Source organism: Lissotriton vulgaris, chromosome 5 (genome assembly GCF_964263255.1).
Source record: "Lissotriton vulgaris chromosome 5, aLisVul1.2, whole genome shotgun sequence".
Classification (NCBI taxonomy): domain Eukaryota; kingdom Metazoa; phylum Chordata; class Amphibia; order Caudata; family Salamandridae; genus Lissotriton; species Lissotriton vulgaris.
Genome location: NC_141693.1, coordinates 1,974,151,460 through 1,974,169,605, shown reverse-complemented (window position 1 = coordinate 1,974,169,605; position 18,146 = coordinate 1,974,151,460).

Sequence of the window (18,146 nt, the reverse complement as noted above, 5' to 3'; positions counted from 1 at the left end):
GAATAAATCCACTTTTGTACCCACCCAGAATGTACCCAAGCAAGTACTTGCATTTGAACAAATCCTTTTGTCATCTTTAAATAAATTAGAACATCAGCAGAAATTTGTGAAACCCAATATCACGAAGGGACAACGGACAGCATTAGAAAATCTTAAGGAAGATCCCTCACTGGTAATAAAGCAGGCTGACAAGGGCGGTGCCGTTGTCATTTGGCCAAGAGACAAATATTTAGCTGAAGATTGTTCACATGTAAACAATCAGGAATGGTACCGGAAATTGACGGAAGACCCTTTACAGCAAATTCAATCTCTGATTGCTGATGTTGTACAAAATGGCAAAGACAGTGGCTTTTTAGGCCCAAAGGAAGCGGACTTTTTAATCAAAAAATTTCCTAGAACCCTGGTGGCATATTTTCTGCCCAAAATTCATAAAAACTTGTCGGATCCCCCTGGACGACCAATCGTTTCGGGGTGCGATTCGTGCCTCGAGCCTTTGTCCAAATTTGTGGACTTCTTTTTGAAGCCATTTGTGACTGAAGTTAAGGCTTATTTACGGGACACTACGGATTTTTTGTCAAAAGTAGAGGGCACGTTGTTTGATGACACATTACAACTAATTAATGGTGACAATGGACGTGACGTCCCTCTACACGCAAATCCCTCAAGAGGAAGCGTTAGAGGTGATCGAACTCTACCTAGACTCCAGAGAGAGACCCCATAAAGTCCCCACATCCTTTATACTGCGACTGGCTGAGATCACTCTGAAAAAGAATTATTTCCGCTTCAATGACGACTTCTACATGCAGGTTAAGGGCACCGCGATGGGGTGCCCTTATGCTCCTGAGAGGGCCGTACTTTATATGGCCGAATATGAAAAAAGATTCATCGAGACAAACAACCCCTACTCACAAAATATAATGCATTGGTATCGTTACATCGACGACGTGTGGCTCCTGTGGCAGGGGAGCCCCGCCGACTTGAGTAACTTTCACCATTGGATAAACTCGAGACATCATGACATACAATTCTCACTCGACTCAAGTAATGTCAAAATGACCTTTCTTGATGTTGAAATAAGTAATGTGGGAGGTATCTTGAAATCATCACTATTTAGGAAGAAAACGGATAAAAACACCATCCTTCATTATGGCAGTTCGCATCCGAGAAACTTGAGGGCGAACTTGCCATATGGACAACTCCTCCGAATTCGGAGAAATTGTTCAGAAATCGAACAGTTTGAGCAACACGGCCAACATTTCTGTGATGAATTGGTGGAACGGGGTTACCCCAAAAAATTACTCAAACATTCGTTCAAGAGGGCGCGTTATACACCGAGAGAATGTCTCTTTGAGACAAAAAAGAAACGTGAACTTAAAAGTTTAATCTGCGTCACCACATTTTGTGCAGAAACTCACAAAATTAGACAGATGGTTCTAAAACACTGGCATTTGCTAGAAGAACTGGGAATGCCGTTCCCCCGTCCAATATTTGCCTTTAGAAAAAACCAAAATATTGGCCAGCAACTAGTTCGCGCAGACGTTAGAACACCAAAACCAAAAAGCGACCTATTGTCCAAATAGGGACTTAAACCAATTGAGGGCCACCACAGATGTGGGAATTGTATCGCTTGTGATACAACCATTGAAGGGGAAATTTTCTGCCACACTACCACAACGTGGACCCACTTGAATTTCATAAACTGCAGAACCAAAAATGTGGTTTACGCCATCATTTGCCCTTGTCCTAAAATTTACATAGGCAAGACAAACCAACAAGCTAATACACGCATGACGCAACATAGGTCACGCATCAAGAACAAAGTGCTCACAGTGCCCCTTGTCCAACACTTCATTGATCACAATCATGGGGAAAACGAGTTCAAGTGGACTGTGCTGTTTAATTTGAACCAAACCAACTCGAGTACAAATAGTGACCAAATGCTATTAAAAAAAGAAGCGTATCTGATACTAAAGTTTAACAGTACCCAAACGGGGCTCAACTCCTTATCAGAGATTTCTCGCCTATAAATTCGATGTGCTTACCTGATAAACTACAATGCCCACAATGCCGAGCGGCGGATTTGCTATGATGTAGGAACCTCACATGGTGGTTTTCCACCTATGAGTTCACATTTCCTGTTCCATGGTTGGAAAGTGAGGTGGGTGCGAGCGTGTCTCTTGAATTATGGAAAGAAAAACGGCTTTTTTGCGCTTAATAATTTAATATAATTATTTCAGATAGTAGCGCGATTGAAGCACGCCCTGTGACACACCGCGGAGGCAACCCCCGCCCGACAGCAAGGGTCCGCTGGGACCGGTACAACACTAACCATCCACTGCCCCTTACTAAGACCCCCAGGTATGTTACTTTGCAGTCATTTGCAACCCTGCAACCAGTTTGTACGGCCAAATAGTTTTCAGTAAGTTCAGCCCATGTCTGTTGCATTTCAGGCGGCAGCGTGATTGATTTCACAGCGGAGAATTCAGATTGCGAAAGGAAATAGTAGCGCTCCCGTTTTTCACAACCTAAGGTATGACTCGTGTGCTTTGAAGTTGTGGAACCCCTGCACCTGTGCGTCTCTGAATGGCCTGGTAATTAATTCCCATTCCCATATTCTTTTTAACAGAACTTCTGCATAACCAAAAGCCCTTTCCCATTTGGGTAATTGGACCGCGGGATCGCGTTATCCATACGATAAGGTAAAACCCTGTGACTTCATGCCTTGTTGGGGGGACCCTAATCTTTTTAAATAGTGGCTAAAACAAGCTTCCTTTCTTTTTGTAGAATGCCACACTGACAGAGCCCTGAAGAGAATCTGAGATTACTTCCAGATTTGAAACGCGTCGGCATAATGGCGAATAGGCACCTTTGATTTAGCAAAGCTAACAGTTATTTGTCAACTTTAACTGATCGAAGAGTTCTAATTGATTTTTTTGTTGCCTTTTCCTGTTGTTTTGACCCTGGTTGGGCTTTCTAATGATTTGAAGTTTCACAAAGATTGATTATTTGTGTGGACAAAATTGTTGTTTTCTTTTGTAAAAGAAGCTTGTTCATAACTGTGGATTCATCTGTATATATGTCTATTGTTTGGTGTATAGATTCGTATGTATGATAGCTGTAAATAGTGTAAATGTTTGTAATTAGTGTTTTTTCTCAACCTTAAAATGTTTTTCAAAATGATTTAAAAATTGACAAAAGGGTCTAAATAAAATAACCCATACAAACAATAGGTTTTCCCTTGTTTGTATTCTCATACCTAGTGAGATAAAATTATCCTGAGGGCCAGCATTGTTTTTGTTCCACTATTATTACGGTCCAGTTGACCCTCTGTCCCAGGACCAAACTCTGTTTTTTTGCAAATTCTAGAGCGAGTGCATACTCGCGAGAGTTTCAAGGGCATCGAATCTTTTTCGTGTTGTGAGTTCTTTCTTGAAAGACATCTTTGTCTTTCCTAAGTAATGGGTGAGAAGGACACTTTGTCTTTTTCTGAAAACCACATTAAGAATTTGCTAGCCACATCCCCCTTTGCAGAAGTCACTCAGCTCTTCAGCTCAGCAGCAGAACGAAACTGAGAAACTAACTAGACTCCGTAAGAAACAGATTCGTACGGAACTTCACGGCCATTTTCTCCTGAAACACCTAAGGGGTGGGACCATCCCTTGGGGTCTCCAGGTGAAAAATGTCCCGGTCATTTTTACCGATGATGCAGACTACAAAAAGGGCTTTAGCTGCATAAACACCAAGTGCAGCAGGGACCTGATGGTCCACACTATAGAAACTGCCCAGAGACTATGCGCTAAGGAATTACAAGAAATCGAGGAACTTACCACAGCCATCAGAGACAACCAGGTGGTTTCAGACTCTAAAGCTCTCTTAGAGAAAATCGACAAAGAGATACAATCTTTCAAAGACAACACAATTAACAATAAGACAGCACAGTACGAAAGGGACTCCAAATCCTTTACACTAGAAAGGGCTTATCCCTTCCTTAAAGACGATTTCTACTCCCAACCAGAATCTCGAGGAGCACTTTCCACTTTTCAAGGAAGATCTAGAAACAGGTATAAAACTTTTTCAGAAACCTCGTCCTCTGAGTCATCTGGTTCGGACTCAAGAGGAGGGAATAGTAGGAAACAAACTCCTTTTTTAGACAAAGGCCAGCAGTCAAAGGTAAGATTCAAACCACAATGGGAAATGCGAACCCGGAGGAATTACTACAAGTCGTAGAAAATCCGTCCACCGTGGTTAATCTATCAGCTCGGGCATTGTCAAAAGACGAAGAGTCAGTATTGAACTTGGGGCTAAAATTTGTTCCCACCAGACGGACAGACTTTACCAAAATAAAACTTGAAACATTAGAATTCTGTCGCAAGATCCGTCTCAAAGCTTTATTTGCCAATCAACCTCCAAGTAGCAACATGGAGACTACGGGTTTCAGGAATAAATCCACTTTTGTACCCACCCAGAATGTACTCAAGCAAGTACTTGCATTTGAACAAATCCTTTTGTCATCAATAAATAAATTAGAACATCAGCAGAAATTTGTGAAACCCAATATCACGAAGGGACAACGAACAGCATTAGAAAATCTTAAGGAAGATCCCTCACTGGTAATAAAGCAGGCTGACAAGGGCGGTGCCGTTGTCATTTGGCCAAGAGACAAATATTTAGCTGAAGGTTGTTCACATGTAAACAATCAGGAATGGTACCGGAAATTGACGGAAGACCCTTTACAGCAAATTCAATCTCTGATTGCTGATGTTGTACAAAATGGCAAAGACAGTGGCTTTTTAGGCCCAAAGGAAGCAGACTTTTTAATCAAAAAATTTCCTAGAACCCCGGTGGCATATTTTCTGCCCAAAATTCATAAAAACTTGTCGGATCCCCCTGGACGACCAATCGTTTCGGGGTGCGATTCGTGCCTCGAGCCTTTGTCCAAATTTGTGGACTTCTTTTTGAAGCCGTTTGTGACTGAAGTTAAGGCTTATTTACGGGACACTACGGATTTTTTGTCAAAAGTAGAGGGCACTTTGTTTGATGACACATTACAACTAATGGTGACAATGGACATGACGTCCCTCTACACGCAAATCCCTCAAGAGGAAGCGTTAGAGGTGATCGAACTCTACCTAGACTCCAGAGAGAGACCCCATAAAGTCCCCACATCCTTTATACTGCGACTGGCTGAGATCACTCTGAAAAAGAATTATTTCCGCTTCAATGACGACTTCTACATGCAGGTTAAGGGAACCGCGATGGGGTGCCCTTATGCTCCTGAAATGGCCGTACTTTATATGGCCGAATATGAAAAAAGATTCATCGAGACAAACAACCCCTACTCACGAAATATAATGCATTGGTATCGTTACATCGACGACGTGTGGCTCCTGTGGCAGGGGAGCCCCGCCGACTTGAGTAACTTTCACCATTGGATAAACTCGAGACATCATGACATACAATTCTCACTCGACTCAAGTAATGTCAAAATGACCTTTCTTGATGTTGAAATAAGTAATGTGGGAGGTATCTTGAAATCATCACTATTTAGGAAGAAAACGGATAAAAACACCATCCTTCATTATGGCAGTTCGCATCCGAGAAACTTGAGGGCGAACTTGCCATATGGACAACTCCTCCGAATTCGGAGAAATTGTTCAGAAATCGAACAGTTTGAGCAACACGGCCAACATTTCTGTGATGAATTGGTGGAACGGGGTTAACCCAAAAAATTACTCAAACATTCGTTCAAGAGGGCGCGTTATACACCGAGAGAATGTCTCTTTGAGACAAAAAAGAAACGTGAACTTGAAAGTTTAGTCTGCGTCACCACATTTTGTGCAGAAACTCACAAAATTAGACAGATGGTTCTGAAACACTGGCATTTGCTAGAAGAACTGGGAATGCCGTTCCCCCGTCCAATATTTGCCTTTAGAAAAAACCAGAATATTGGCCAGCAACTAGTTCGCTCAGACGTTAGAACACCAAAACCAAAAAGCGACCTATTGTCCAAATGGGGACTTAAACCAATTGAGGGCCACCACAGATGTGGGAATTGTATCGCTTGTGATACAACCATTGAAGGGAAAATTTTCTGCCACACTACCACAACGTGGACCCACTTGAATTTCACAAACTGCAGAACCAAAAATGTGGTTTACGCCATCATTTGCCCTTGTCCTAAAATTTACATAGGCAAGACAAACCAACAAGCTAATACACGCATGACGCAACATAGGTCACGCATCAAGAACAAAGTGCTCACAGCGCCCCTTGTCCAACACTTCATTGATCACAATCATGGGGAAAACGAGTTCAAGTGGACTGTGCTGTTTAATTTGAACCAAACCAACTCGAGTACAAATAGTGACCAAATGCTATTAAAAAAAGAAGCGTATCTGACACTAAAGTTTAACAGTACCCAAACGGGGCTCAACTCCTTATCAGAGATTTCTCGCCTATAAATTCGATGTGCTTACCTGATAAACTACAATGCCCACAATGACGAGCGGCGGATTTGCTATGATGTAGGAACCTCACATGGTGGTTTTCCACCTATGAGTTCGCATTTCCTGGTCCATGGTTGGAAAGTGAGGTGGGTGCTAGCGTGTCTCTTGAATTATGGAAAGAAAAACGGCTTTTTTGCGCTTAATAATTTAATATAATTATTCCAGATAGTAGCGCGATTGAAGCACGCCCTGTGACACACGGCGGAGGCAACCCCCGCCCGACAGCAAGGGTCCGCTGGGACCGGTACAACACTAACCATCCACTGCCCCTTACTAAGACCCCCAGGTATGTTACTTTGCAGTCATTTGCAACCCTGCAACCAGTTTGTACGGCCAAATAGTTTTCAGTAAGTTCAGCCCATGTCTGTTGCATTTCAGGCGGCAGCGTGATTGATTTCACAGCGGAGAATTCAGATTGCGAAAGGAAATAGTAGCGCTCCAATTTTTCACAACCTAAGGTATGACTCGTGTGCTTTGAAGTTGTGGAACCCCTGCACCTGTGCGTCTCTGAATGGCCTGGTAATTAATTCCCATTCCCATATTCTTTTTAACAGAACTTCTGCATAACCAAAAGCCCTTTCCCATTTGAGTAATTGGACCGCGGGATCGCGTTATCCATACGATAAGGTAAAACCCTGCGACTTCATGCCTCGTTGGGGGGACCCTAATCTTTTTAAATAGTGGCTAAAACAAGCTTCCTTTCTTTTTGTAGAATGCCACACTGACAGAGCCCTGAAGAGAATCTGAGATTACTTCCAGATTTGAAACGCGTCGGCATAACGGCGAATAGGCACCTTTGATTTAGCAAAGCTAACAGTTATTTGTCAACTTTAACTGATCGAAGAGTTCTAATTGATTTTTTTGTTGCCTTTTCCTGTTGTTTTGACCCTGGTTGGGCTTTCTAATGATTTGAAGTTTCACAAAGACTGATTATTTGTGTGGACAAAATTGTTGTTTTCTTTTGTAAAAGAAGCTTGTTCATAACTGTGGATTCATCTGTATATATGTCTATTGTTTGGTGTATAGATTCGTATGTATGATAGCTGTAAATAGTGTAAATGTTTGAAATTAGTGTTTTTTCTCAACCTTAAAATGTTTTTCAAAATGATTTAAAAATTGACAAAAGAGTCTAAATAAAGTAACCCATACAAACAATAGGTTTTCCCTTGTTTGTATTCTCATAACTAGTGAGATAAAATTATCCTGAGGGCCAGCATTGTTTTTGTTCCACTACCCCAGCTAGTTTGACACTTGAAACATATAGTACTGTGTGAATTCCCCACCTTTCTGGCAACTTTAGTTTTACGGCTTCCTGCTCCTACCAACCGAGTAATCTGAATGAGTCCCACAAACCTAGGTATAAACTTGTTCTATATGCAGGCAAGTAAGTGATATCTTGTCGACAGCAACACCTTATCTCTGACTTTATATTGTGGGGAACCCGTCTGTCCTCATATCTCTTATAAGATGTTTTAGCAGCCACCAGATGTTTATATTCATATTTTTGGATGTACTTCATGCCTTGTGACATATGGGATAGAGAGGGTAGAGAGGAGGGGCCATGCAGTGGAGGAACATATGAAGATACTTGATACAGTAAAATAGGGATCTGCAGATTGAAGATGGCAGAAAGTAACTCAAAGCAATTTCGGCCTTTGCAATCCACTTACTGCATTCCACAGGGTGAATCATAAAAAAAATCCCAGATATTGTTCAGTTGTTTATTAAGTCTCTCCATTTGCCCATCTATTTGAGGATAGTAATTAATCAAATTGTAGTTCACAGTTCCTGTTTGTTTAACCTCATGCGCGTTAGCGGAATTCCGCTTGCACGTTGAGATTTTTTAAATTGCATGTTACGTGACGAGCTGGGCTCGTCATCAGCGTGCGAGGAGGCTACGCCATGACGAGCCCAGCTCGTCATCAGAGTGGAAGGGGTTAAGAAGTTTTTTTCCATAAATGGGCAATGATTTGAGAGCAAAGTTCTGTGATGATTGTGACTGGTAAGCCTTGAAGCCGGAATGGTTTTCCAAGAAGATGGTTAACTTTCTTATGGGAATGAAATGCCCTATCTAGTCATGGCTGAAATTTTGAGTCATTTCATGTTACTCTTTGATATGAAATTACCGAAAATACATAATTATGCCCATTCACGTAATTATGAGTAATTTGGCACAAAAATTCTACTGCAAGAGAACAGAAACAACAAAATTAGAGGTGATGGGGGTGCATAGCTGCTGGTGTTTGTATTCTGTTGTATTTAACCATATTTTCTTAGCATAAAATGCATTCTCTGGTCCATTTTGGATTCCAGGACGCATTTTGCGCTAAGAAAGTACCACTGAATGCTGGGTTGCACTCCTCACAAAATTCACATATTTTTGCCCCTGTTTTGCATTATTACGCTACAGCAAATTCCACAAGTTGCTCCCTACCATAGCCCTATCTTTGTATTATAATCGACAACCACTTTCAAAAGTATGAACCCATACAAATCAGAATGTTCAACAATAAAATCCATTGAAGTTGTTGCCCAATGTTTTTCTGCAGTAGGCAATGCTTGTAGATTACCGCTTTCAAAAGACACCACCTCAAAACTTGTTTACTTTCTCAGGAACATATAAGACATTGCAATGAAACACCAGAGTGTTAATTCTACTTCAATTAATGAGACCTTCTTTCAACCAGGCAAGTTGATCAAATTCTTGATAACTCTCTTTAATCTTAACAAACAACATGAGTTTATATTTGGTGCATTAATAATAACGTGTGATATGCAATTTTACAAATTATCCTGTATAAATAGATTGGGTTAATATAATTGCCATTGAAATTAATTTCATATGATGTATGGAGGTGGAGTTATCAATGTGTTTCAGTTAGGCAACATGTCTGTATAAATCTCGATTTTAAACAAGAAGGATGCCATCTGTGTCACACACACCTGCTCCCCCCCCCAGGTGGTCAAAACACTGCAGTAGTTGTCATGCCTTGGTGCGGTTGTAAGATTGCAACAAGTATCTATCTCATTAGGGGCCATATGTATCAAGCCTTTTGTGATTCGTTAAGGCCGAAATTCGCAGAATTTCGGCCTTAGCGAATCGCAAACGGCCTTTTTACCGATTTTGGAATGTATAAAAAATTTGCAAAATAAGGAATCGCAAAAAAATGCGATTCCTTATTTTGCTTAAGCATTTGAGGAATCGCAATTTTGCGATTCCTTAAATGCTATGTATGAAGCTTTTTAGAATTGCGGTTTCATGTTTAGGAATCGCAAATTACCACCAACTTGTAGTTGGCGGTAATTTGCGATTTGTTGTAAATATGCACAATATTGCATTTGTGAGGGTGGCATATGACGCACACACATGCCCATTGGGCTTGTATGTGCGCCATATGCACACACATGTAATTTACAGGGGTGCAGCAGGGTGTCCTTGAGACACCCCTGCACTCTTGAAATAATTCTCAAATTGCGATTAGCAAATTGCGAATTCGCAAATTGAGAATTATTTCACAGTCATTGCTATGGGCCTCCTGGCCTATAGAAATGAAAGGGAAATTATTCCTTATTTGCGAATTCGCAAATTGCGAATTCGCAAATAAGGAATAAATGGAAATCGCTAAAAAATACCGATTTTGTACATACATACCATTTAGCGATTTCTAAATAGCGATTCCTTAAAATTCGCTATTTAGAAATCGCAAATGGTGATGATGATACATATGGCCCTTGGTTTCTTCACTGGGTCCATTCACTGGGAGAAAGTCCTTTTGTCTAAATGTTTTATATTTGTTCAAACATCTCCCGATGGCCTTAGCATAGAGGGTCTTGAATGCGTGTTTTTTGAAATGGGATGGTGCTTATGTTTTACGGTAATGACATGTATTATTCTTTATGTTCTGATTAGCTAAACAAATGAAACTTTAGCTCACACAACAATGATTCTACAGCTTTACTGATTTGCTATGCAAGAACTGAGTATAAGAACCCCTTCATTTCAGGCAAGAGCAAGAAAACCTTCCTATATTGCTCGGGATGTTGCCTGGTTTTCTTATGATTTTGCTGTCCATTTATCCTTCTAAAAGCCTCTGATTTTTTCATACTGTGTATAACTTTGCATCCGAGAGCCTTCATGGCCTTGACTCTGTACTGCTCATTTAGATTTTTTGTAATAAAACATTTACTTTATTAAATGTTTGCTCTGCCAATTGATGTAGTGGGGAGACGCCTTAACACTGCAGCACATTGCCTTATGAAATTGAGTTTTTACACTGTGTCTGATTCAGGAAACTGTGGGAGAACAGATTGAGGTAAATTGTAGGGTGTCCAAATTTTGGGGTGTGGTTTTGCTCCCACTCTCTTGGTCCGCCAAGTAGGAAAACACTAAAATACTCTGTGGATCTGCACTGGTTACCTTAATGTCTGCAGTCTGCAGTCTGATATAAAGCATCTACTGTGCTGTGCTGGTTTCCTGGACGGCTCGTGATCTTATACTAAAAACAATAGAAGAAGAGTGAGCATCTTATATATCTCACATTGGCATATTCCATGCTTGTGAGATAAAGCAGGCTCTTGTTCCTCACCCAATGCAACTAAGGGGGCCCCAACATGTTATGTTATATTATGTTACAATGTTTTCGTATAGCGCAAATCACCACTGGTCTCTAAGCGCTTTCACAGAAAAGTACATAACCTACAGCAGCCCAAAAATGCCCTCTGCCATCGATCCCAGTTAGGGTTTTGATGTTATCTCTTTTAAACAGGTAGATCTTTAAATTCTTTCTAAAAGAAAGTAGCACTGAGTCCCCCTGCAACATGGGCCCCTGCCACTTTTGGGACTGGGGGTGCAAGGCAGGGGCACATGTTGTGCCCTTCTAGAATTGCACTCCCATTCCTGCATGCATGCCACACCATACAGGAATGTGCTGCAGGCGCTGTCACAGTGGCGGTCTGCTGTTAACGTTCTCCTATGAGCCTTACACAGCCGCCACCATGAGACCATCACAGCACCGCCCTCCTGCCCTGGATTACACTCATAATCTGGCTGGCAGGAGCAGGACAGACTTGGCAGTCCCCGTGCTGGTGTGGCCGACAGGAGGACTGCCAATCTCATAAAAAGGCCCTAAGTAAAGAGGAGGATCCGTGAGGGTGGCGGGGTGGGACCATCACCGATTTACAGCAGTGCTCCTGCTCTGACAAACTCTAACTGAGGTCCACAGAGCTTCATCATCCCAAAGTCGATGCCTTCACAGTCTTTGCATCAGTTAATAGCAACACTTGATATTTCGAGCCCAAAAATCAGCAACCCCGAGGCAGAAAGTGTCGTTTTTTTTTTTTTAAAGCTATAATAATTGGTACATAAATGCACCTTTATCTAGTCCTGCCCTGACAATAACAGTAATTGGGAGCCAATGACAATTTTCTATTTTCAAAGCAAACGCAATGTAAGTGCTTTTATTTCACATCTGAGAAGAAAATGTAAATGACTTTGTTCAAGTCGTTGTAATTTATGTACACATTGCATTCCCATGGCAAAATGCACTGTGAAAATAAGCACAATATGCATAGATCACACCATGCAAAATGGCGCAGGGCTGTTCATGGGGAAAAATAAAACCACCTGAGATAATTCACAGAAGCAGCGCCTCTGATCTGGAAACAGCTGGCTGTGCTCTCCCCGGCCTCCCTTCCTCACCCCGGGGTAGCGCCTTCCCACCTTGCCTGGGTCAGCAGGAGGCGGGGAGGACCCGCGGCAGCACAGATAATTCATCACGGTGCTCATTAAGGGAAGGAATCATTTTCTATTTTTAATTTCATGACTTAAAGGACACAATAGCCAACAGTAGCGTCTTTTCACATCCGCTGCGGGGGTGGAACAAAGGGAAAGATTACGTCTCCAGGAAAAATACAATTTAAATCTACTCTAATAATCCTTGCAAATTTGTTTTTATGCTTTTGTTCATGTTTTGTTATTTTATTAAAATGTTACCATTTTAATACATCTCTCTCTCTCTCTCTCTCTCTCTCTCTCTCTCTATATATATATATATATGTATGTATATATGTGTGTGTATGAGTGTATGTATATGTATGTTTGGATGGATGAATGGATGTCCGTCCGTCCGTCCGTCTGGACAGACAGACAGACAGACAGACAGACAGACAGACAGACAGACAGACAGACAGACAGACAGACAGACAGACAGATAGATAGATAGATAGATAGATAGATAGATAGATAGATAGATAGATAGATAGATAGATAGATAGATAGATAGATAGATAGATAGATAGATAGATAGATAGATAGATAGATAGATAGATAGATAGATAGATAGATAGATAGATAGATAGATAGATAGATAGATAGATAGATAGATAGATGTTATGCTAGGTGTTGTAGACTGTCACCGGGCAGTAATCATATCCACTGCCTGGTGGTATTTCATCCCTATCACATATGGACTACCTGAACTGGGCAGAGTAAAAAAGCTGTCAAATATATAATTTTATGCACAAATATTACTAGGCAAAATGCAACACTGGGCAGGAAATGTATCACCATCCTAAAATAATACTTTATGTTCAAAGAGAGTGATAGTGCCCTTCCTGAAAAAACACCCTTACGCCAACACCGGAGTGTTTATTAGCCACAAACTTTTTTCCTGTAAGGAGATGGCAGTAGTAAGGCAATTATAGGCTGTGGTTGGTATCTACAGGACAGCTGTTGTATTGTGTCTGCCATAATCCTGACTGAGTGGATCTTGCATCAGCATTAGTTTTCCCTCCTGCTGTGCAGATATTCATGAATATACATATGTAGTCATATTGATAACGCACAGGTTGAGATGGAAAGCAATGGAACTGCAGGCATGATCCGTGCAATGCAGTTCAGGATCATGCAAAAGAGAGTGGGTTGTACATGTCAAGAGGGGTACTGTGTCTGATGACCTTGAAGGTGGTGCAGCTGATCTAGAGGGTATTGCGGGCTTGAGAGGGAGCTAATGTGGTCTTTCGGTGTAAGAGTAACGTATGTATGTACTCAGTGAAGGTGGGTGTGGCTGGCGGATGGGGAGCGGGGGCAGAAGGGTGCATGGGGATCGTGCGGGAGGGTGGGGGTCTCACGATTGTGGGAGGAAGTGAGCATAATAAAAATAAATGCATAAATAAATAACTTGCTTCGCTGCCGGGTCCCGCATCTCTGCTTCTACTCTCCTGCCTCTGACTTCAGGAACAGGAAGCAAGCAGCCAGGCACCCTGCCCTAAGCCAATCATAAGTCTGCAATGCAGCATTGTTATTGGTCTGAGCGCCGTGACACTTTGTTCAGCCAGGGGCTGGAGGGGTGGGCATGTTCTCCATGCAGGCTGCAATGCACCCTGCATGGAGAACATGGAAAGTGTGCATGACTGGTTTGGGCAGCCCGAGAGAGAGCACTTACCACATTTAATTGGGGCTGTATCAACAGCACTCTTTTCGAGACATACCACTCTCTCTGCCCTGTATCAATCAGATCGATTATCATATTATCAGTTTCTTTACCGGTCAAATGGCCTTTACCCTCATGTCTGAGAGGTACGCCATATCCATGTGAATATGTTTTGCCCAATCGTTTGACACATATTACTTTCTCTACTTGTGTACAAATCAGATTGTTTACCATACTATTGCTTTCCCTACCAGTCATATGTGCCTTTACCCTCGTGTTGGAGAGGTACGCCATATTCATGTTAATGTTTATTATCTAAACGTCTGTGTAATTTTTTACCCCACAGTCTGATTAGGCAATTGTACGCCATATCTATGTAAATATGTATTGTCTAAGCATTTTTGACCCCAGAGTCTGAATTGGCATTTACATGTTTGATCTGTCCCTGTTCTGAGAATATGATACAGGAAATTTTGCACAGCTATGACATCGGTCTTATTGCACATCTTTCTAGTGCTTTATAACATGATTAAGCACTATTTACATGATGATGTCATGTAATGCACATGGTTGCAGGTGCACGCATTACTGATAATACTTTCCCTGTTACCAACTAATGCGCTGCCCTCTTTATAAATATGTTTATGAATTTATTGGGGTCCTGTTTTGCTGACCGGGTCCGAGCTGCTACGAGGGTCGCAACTAGTTTAAACCACAGTCTTTTCTCGAGCTCTACCCGTCACTCAGACACCAGGTGACACCATCGCCAAGGTGATATTACTATCAGGAAACCTGGCTCGCATCTATGCCGTTGCACGGAGCCTTCCGATTCACTTGGCGTTAGTAAGTAGTTTTCCTCTCTTAAACCGGGCCAGATCTACCTTTGCGTCCCCATATCATTTGATTACCCAACGCTCCCCGTTTTTTTCCCCATTGTAGATAGTATCGCTGGATTCATTTCCCGCGTTTCCAAAATCTTCAAGGAACACGGCTCAGTAACGGATACACTAATACATTGTCTATTGGTAAGCTCCCGCTTTTAGAATCCTAAATGCTTTTACCTTAAATGTGTAGTTTCCAACTCGGTACGCCGTGATATTTACCAGTTCGCCTAATTCATTTTCAGGCGCGGTCCTTTCACAGGCGACGCCGTTAATAACTATCAAATTGATGACACTTACCCACAGGTAAGCTTGCTCCTCCTTAAGCCATCGCGACAGACCTTTTTTCTGGCTGTACACATTTTGTAATATATATGTTCTGTTGCAGACACTTCCTAGATGAACGCTTTCAACAGAATTTTGTGTATCTAGTTCTACCTCGACTAATTCCAGGTACTCTCGCTAGATTACCCATTTGTGTGTTTTACCTTGACTCAGTGTTTCCCCCACCTAACGTGCCAGTTTTCTGACCCTCACGCTCGGGTCGGTCCCTAATTTTACTACAATATCAATGGGCAACTTATCTCCTATTTCCATTTTAGACCTAATAACTCATTAATATAGTCATGTCATCAATGATACCCTTACTTAATAGGATGAAATTATGATCGTACCGACTAAACCACAATTGATTTATAACTCTTTAGATAAGTGGTTATTTACCCATCAAATAACGATTTCCCCAGTAATATATGTCTACCGATGTGATTACTTATGAGGCTGTAATAATACCCCTTGAGTAACTACATTTCCTTGTACCCATTTTGATTAGGTTACCTGCCCCCCCCCCTTGTTTGGTCCTGATGAAGACCCCGCAGCAAGGGTGCAATTATTCCCTGCATTGATAAGAGGGTCGAAACGTCGACAACTGTTCCTCTCGAGTCAACTTCACGCCACTATTTTTACATCAATTGTATTTTGTGAAGTATGTTCACCTAATGATAATTTCCAAATATTTTTTGGTTGTGTATTTAACTGCCAATACTGTTTTGCTTGATTGAACGATTTTACCGTCACTTATACCTATCACCTCCTCATCCTCACTTGATCACTACCTCCCTTCCTCCCCGGGGCACTGCATAACCGCCAATACATTTGATAATTTGTTGTGTATATTTACTACACCTCATCCCTTTGTGAATTAAAACATTGTGGATTAATTTGTTGTTTTGATGATTAATTCTTTGAATTGTGTATATTGTTCTTTGTCTACACTGGAACCCTTTCCTCCTAGTACTTATTGAACCCAGGTCCCAGTGACTATGTTTGGGTAAAACCCCTTATACATACACTGTCCTTTTATACACACAAGAGGCATGTGAACTCGCATATAAGCCCTGTCCATTTGTCCCCTCCCCACACACTAGTGGTGTGTGCCCCGTCTTCGCGCACTTTACCCACTTGATGGACAGCTCACTCGAGGGACCCCGGCGCTCTTTGGTGTGATGGCAAAGTTAATCAGCCCCCACAAAAATGTGTGTTTTGTCGAGGCTGGGTAGGTGTGCGCTCTCCCCATATCTATCGTCGAAAATTCGCTATGATGCTTGATGGAGACCTTTGCATAATTGACTTCCACGAGCTCCATCCCTGTGCAGTTCCTGTGACCACGAGCTTCTCTGATCCGTACCTGTCCCTTTATACACACAAGAGTGAACTTGCATATAAGCCCCGTCCGTTTGTCCCCTCCCCACACACTAGTGGTGTGTGCCCCGTCTTCGCGCCCTTTACCCACTTGATGGACAGCTCACTCGAGGGACCCCGGCGCTCTTTGGTGTGATGGCAAAGTTAATCAGCCCCCACAAAAATGTGTGTTTTGTCGAGGCTGGGTAGGTGTGCGCTCTCCCCATATCTATTGTCGAAAATTCGCTATGATGCTTGATGGAGGCCTTTGCATAATTGACTTCCATGAGCTCCATCCCTGTGCAGTTCCTGTGACCACGAGCTTCTCTGATCCGTGCCTGTCCCTTTATACACACAAGAGTGAACTCGCATATAAGCCCCGCCCGTTTGTCCCCTCCCCACACGCTAGTGGTGTGTGCCCCGTCTTCGCACCCTTTACCCACTTGATGGACAGCTCACTCGAGGGACCCCTGCGCTCTTTGGTGTGATGGCAAAGTTAATCAGCCCCCACAAAAATGTGTGTTTTGTCGAGGCTGGGTAGATGTGCGCTCTCCCCATATCTATTGTCGAAATTAGCTATGATGCTTGATGGAGGCCTTTGCATAATTGACTTCCACGAGCTCCATCCCTGTGCAGTTCCTGTGACCACGAGATTCTCTGATCCGTGCCTGTCCTTTTATGCACACAAGAGGCATGTGAACTTGCATATAAGCCTCGCCCGTTTGGCCCTGCCCCTCACACTAGCGATGTGCACCGTTTTCCCACCTGGCCATTCCCCACACAATCCGCAAAATCCGCGAATTCGCAAATTCACGGATTTTGCGGATTGCGAATTCGCAAATTCGCAAAATTCGCGAATTGCGAATTCACAAAATTCGCCCATGCCTACTCTCTAGGTGATTTCACCTTACCAGCCTTTTCATTGCCCTGTGGAGTCCCTCAGGGCTCATCTTTGAGCCGCACTTTGTTCAATCTGTATGTTACTCCACTTGAAGCTTTAAGTAAATCATTTGGCTTTTCCTTGGTTTCATATGCAGATGACACACAGATTTATTTACCCGCCACCAACAATCCTGGATCCAAGGCAGCCCAGTTTCACTACTGTATGCTTCCTATCAGTAACTGGATGAGCAGCAACTGCTTAAAATTAAACTCCACAAAAACTGAGGTCCTGCTGTTTGGCAACAACCCTTCTTTCTAGTCAAACAACTGGTGGCCCCAGGAACTGGGAAGTTTGCCTACCCCCAGGGAAAAAGCAAAAAACCTTAGGGTGATTATTGATAGTAAGCTATTTTTGAAGGAAAATTAAATCACATCACTTCTTCGTGTTTCCTCATTCTGAAAACCTTAAGGAAAGTACTACTTTTGATTCCACCAAACCTGCAAAAGAGGGTAGTCACAAATCTTATCTCATCCAAAGTAGATTATGGCTATGCACTTTTTAGCAACAAACTCTTGCGCAGTGGGAGAGGTGAAGGAGCTACGGACCGCTGCTGCTGACCTGTGACCCTCATCCCTATGGACACCGCTGCTCCCGCCGCTGTTCCCGCCACTGCTCGCCGCACCCGCTTCGCGGGTGCCGCTTCGCGGGCTGCAGCGAGGGGCCAGGCAACAAGGCTATCATCGGAGCCAGGAGGTGGCAAGGAGGA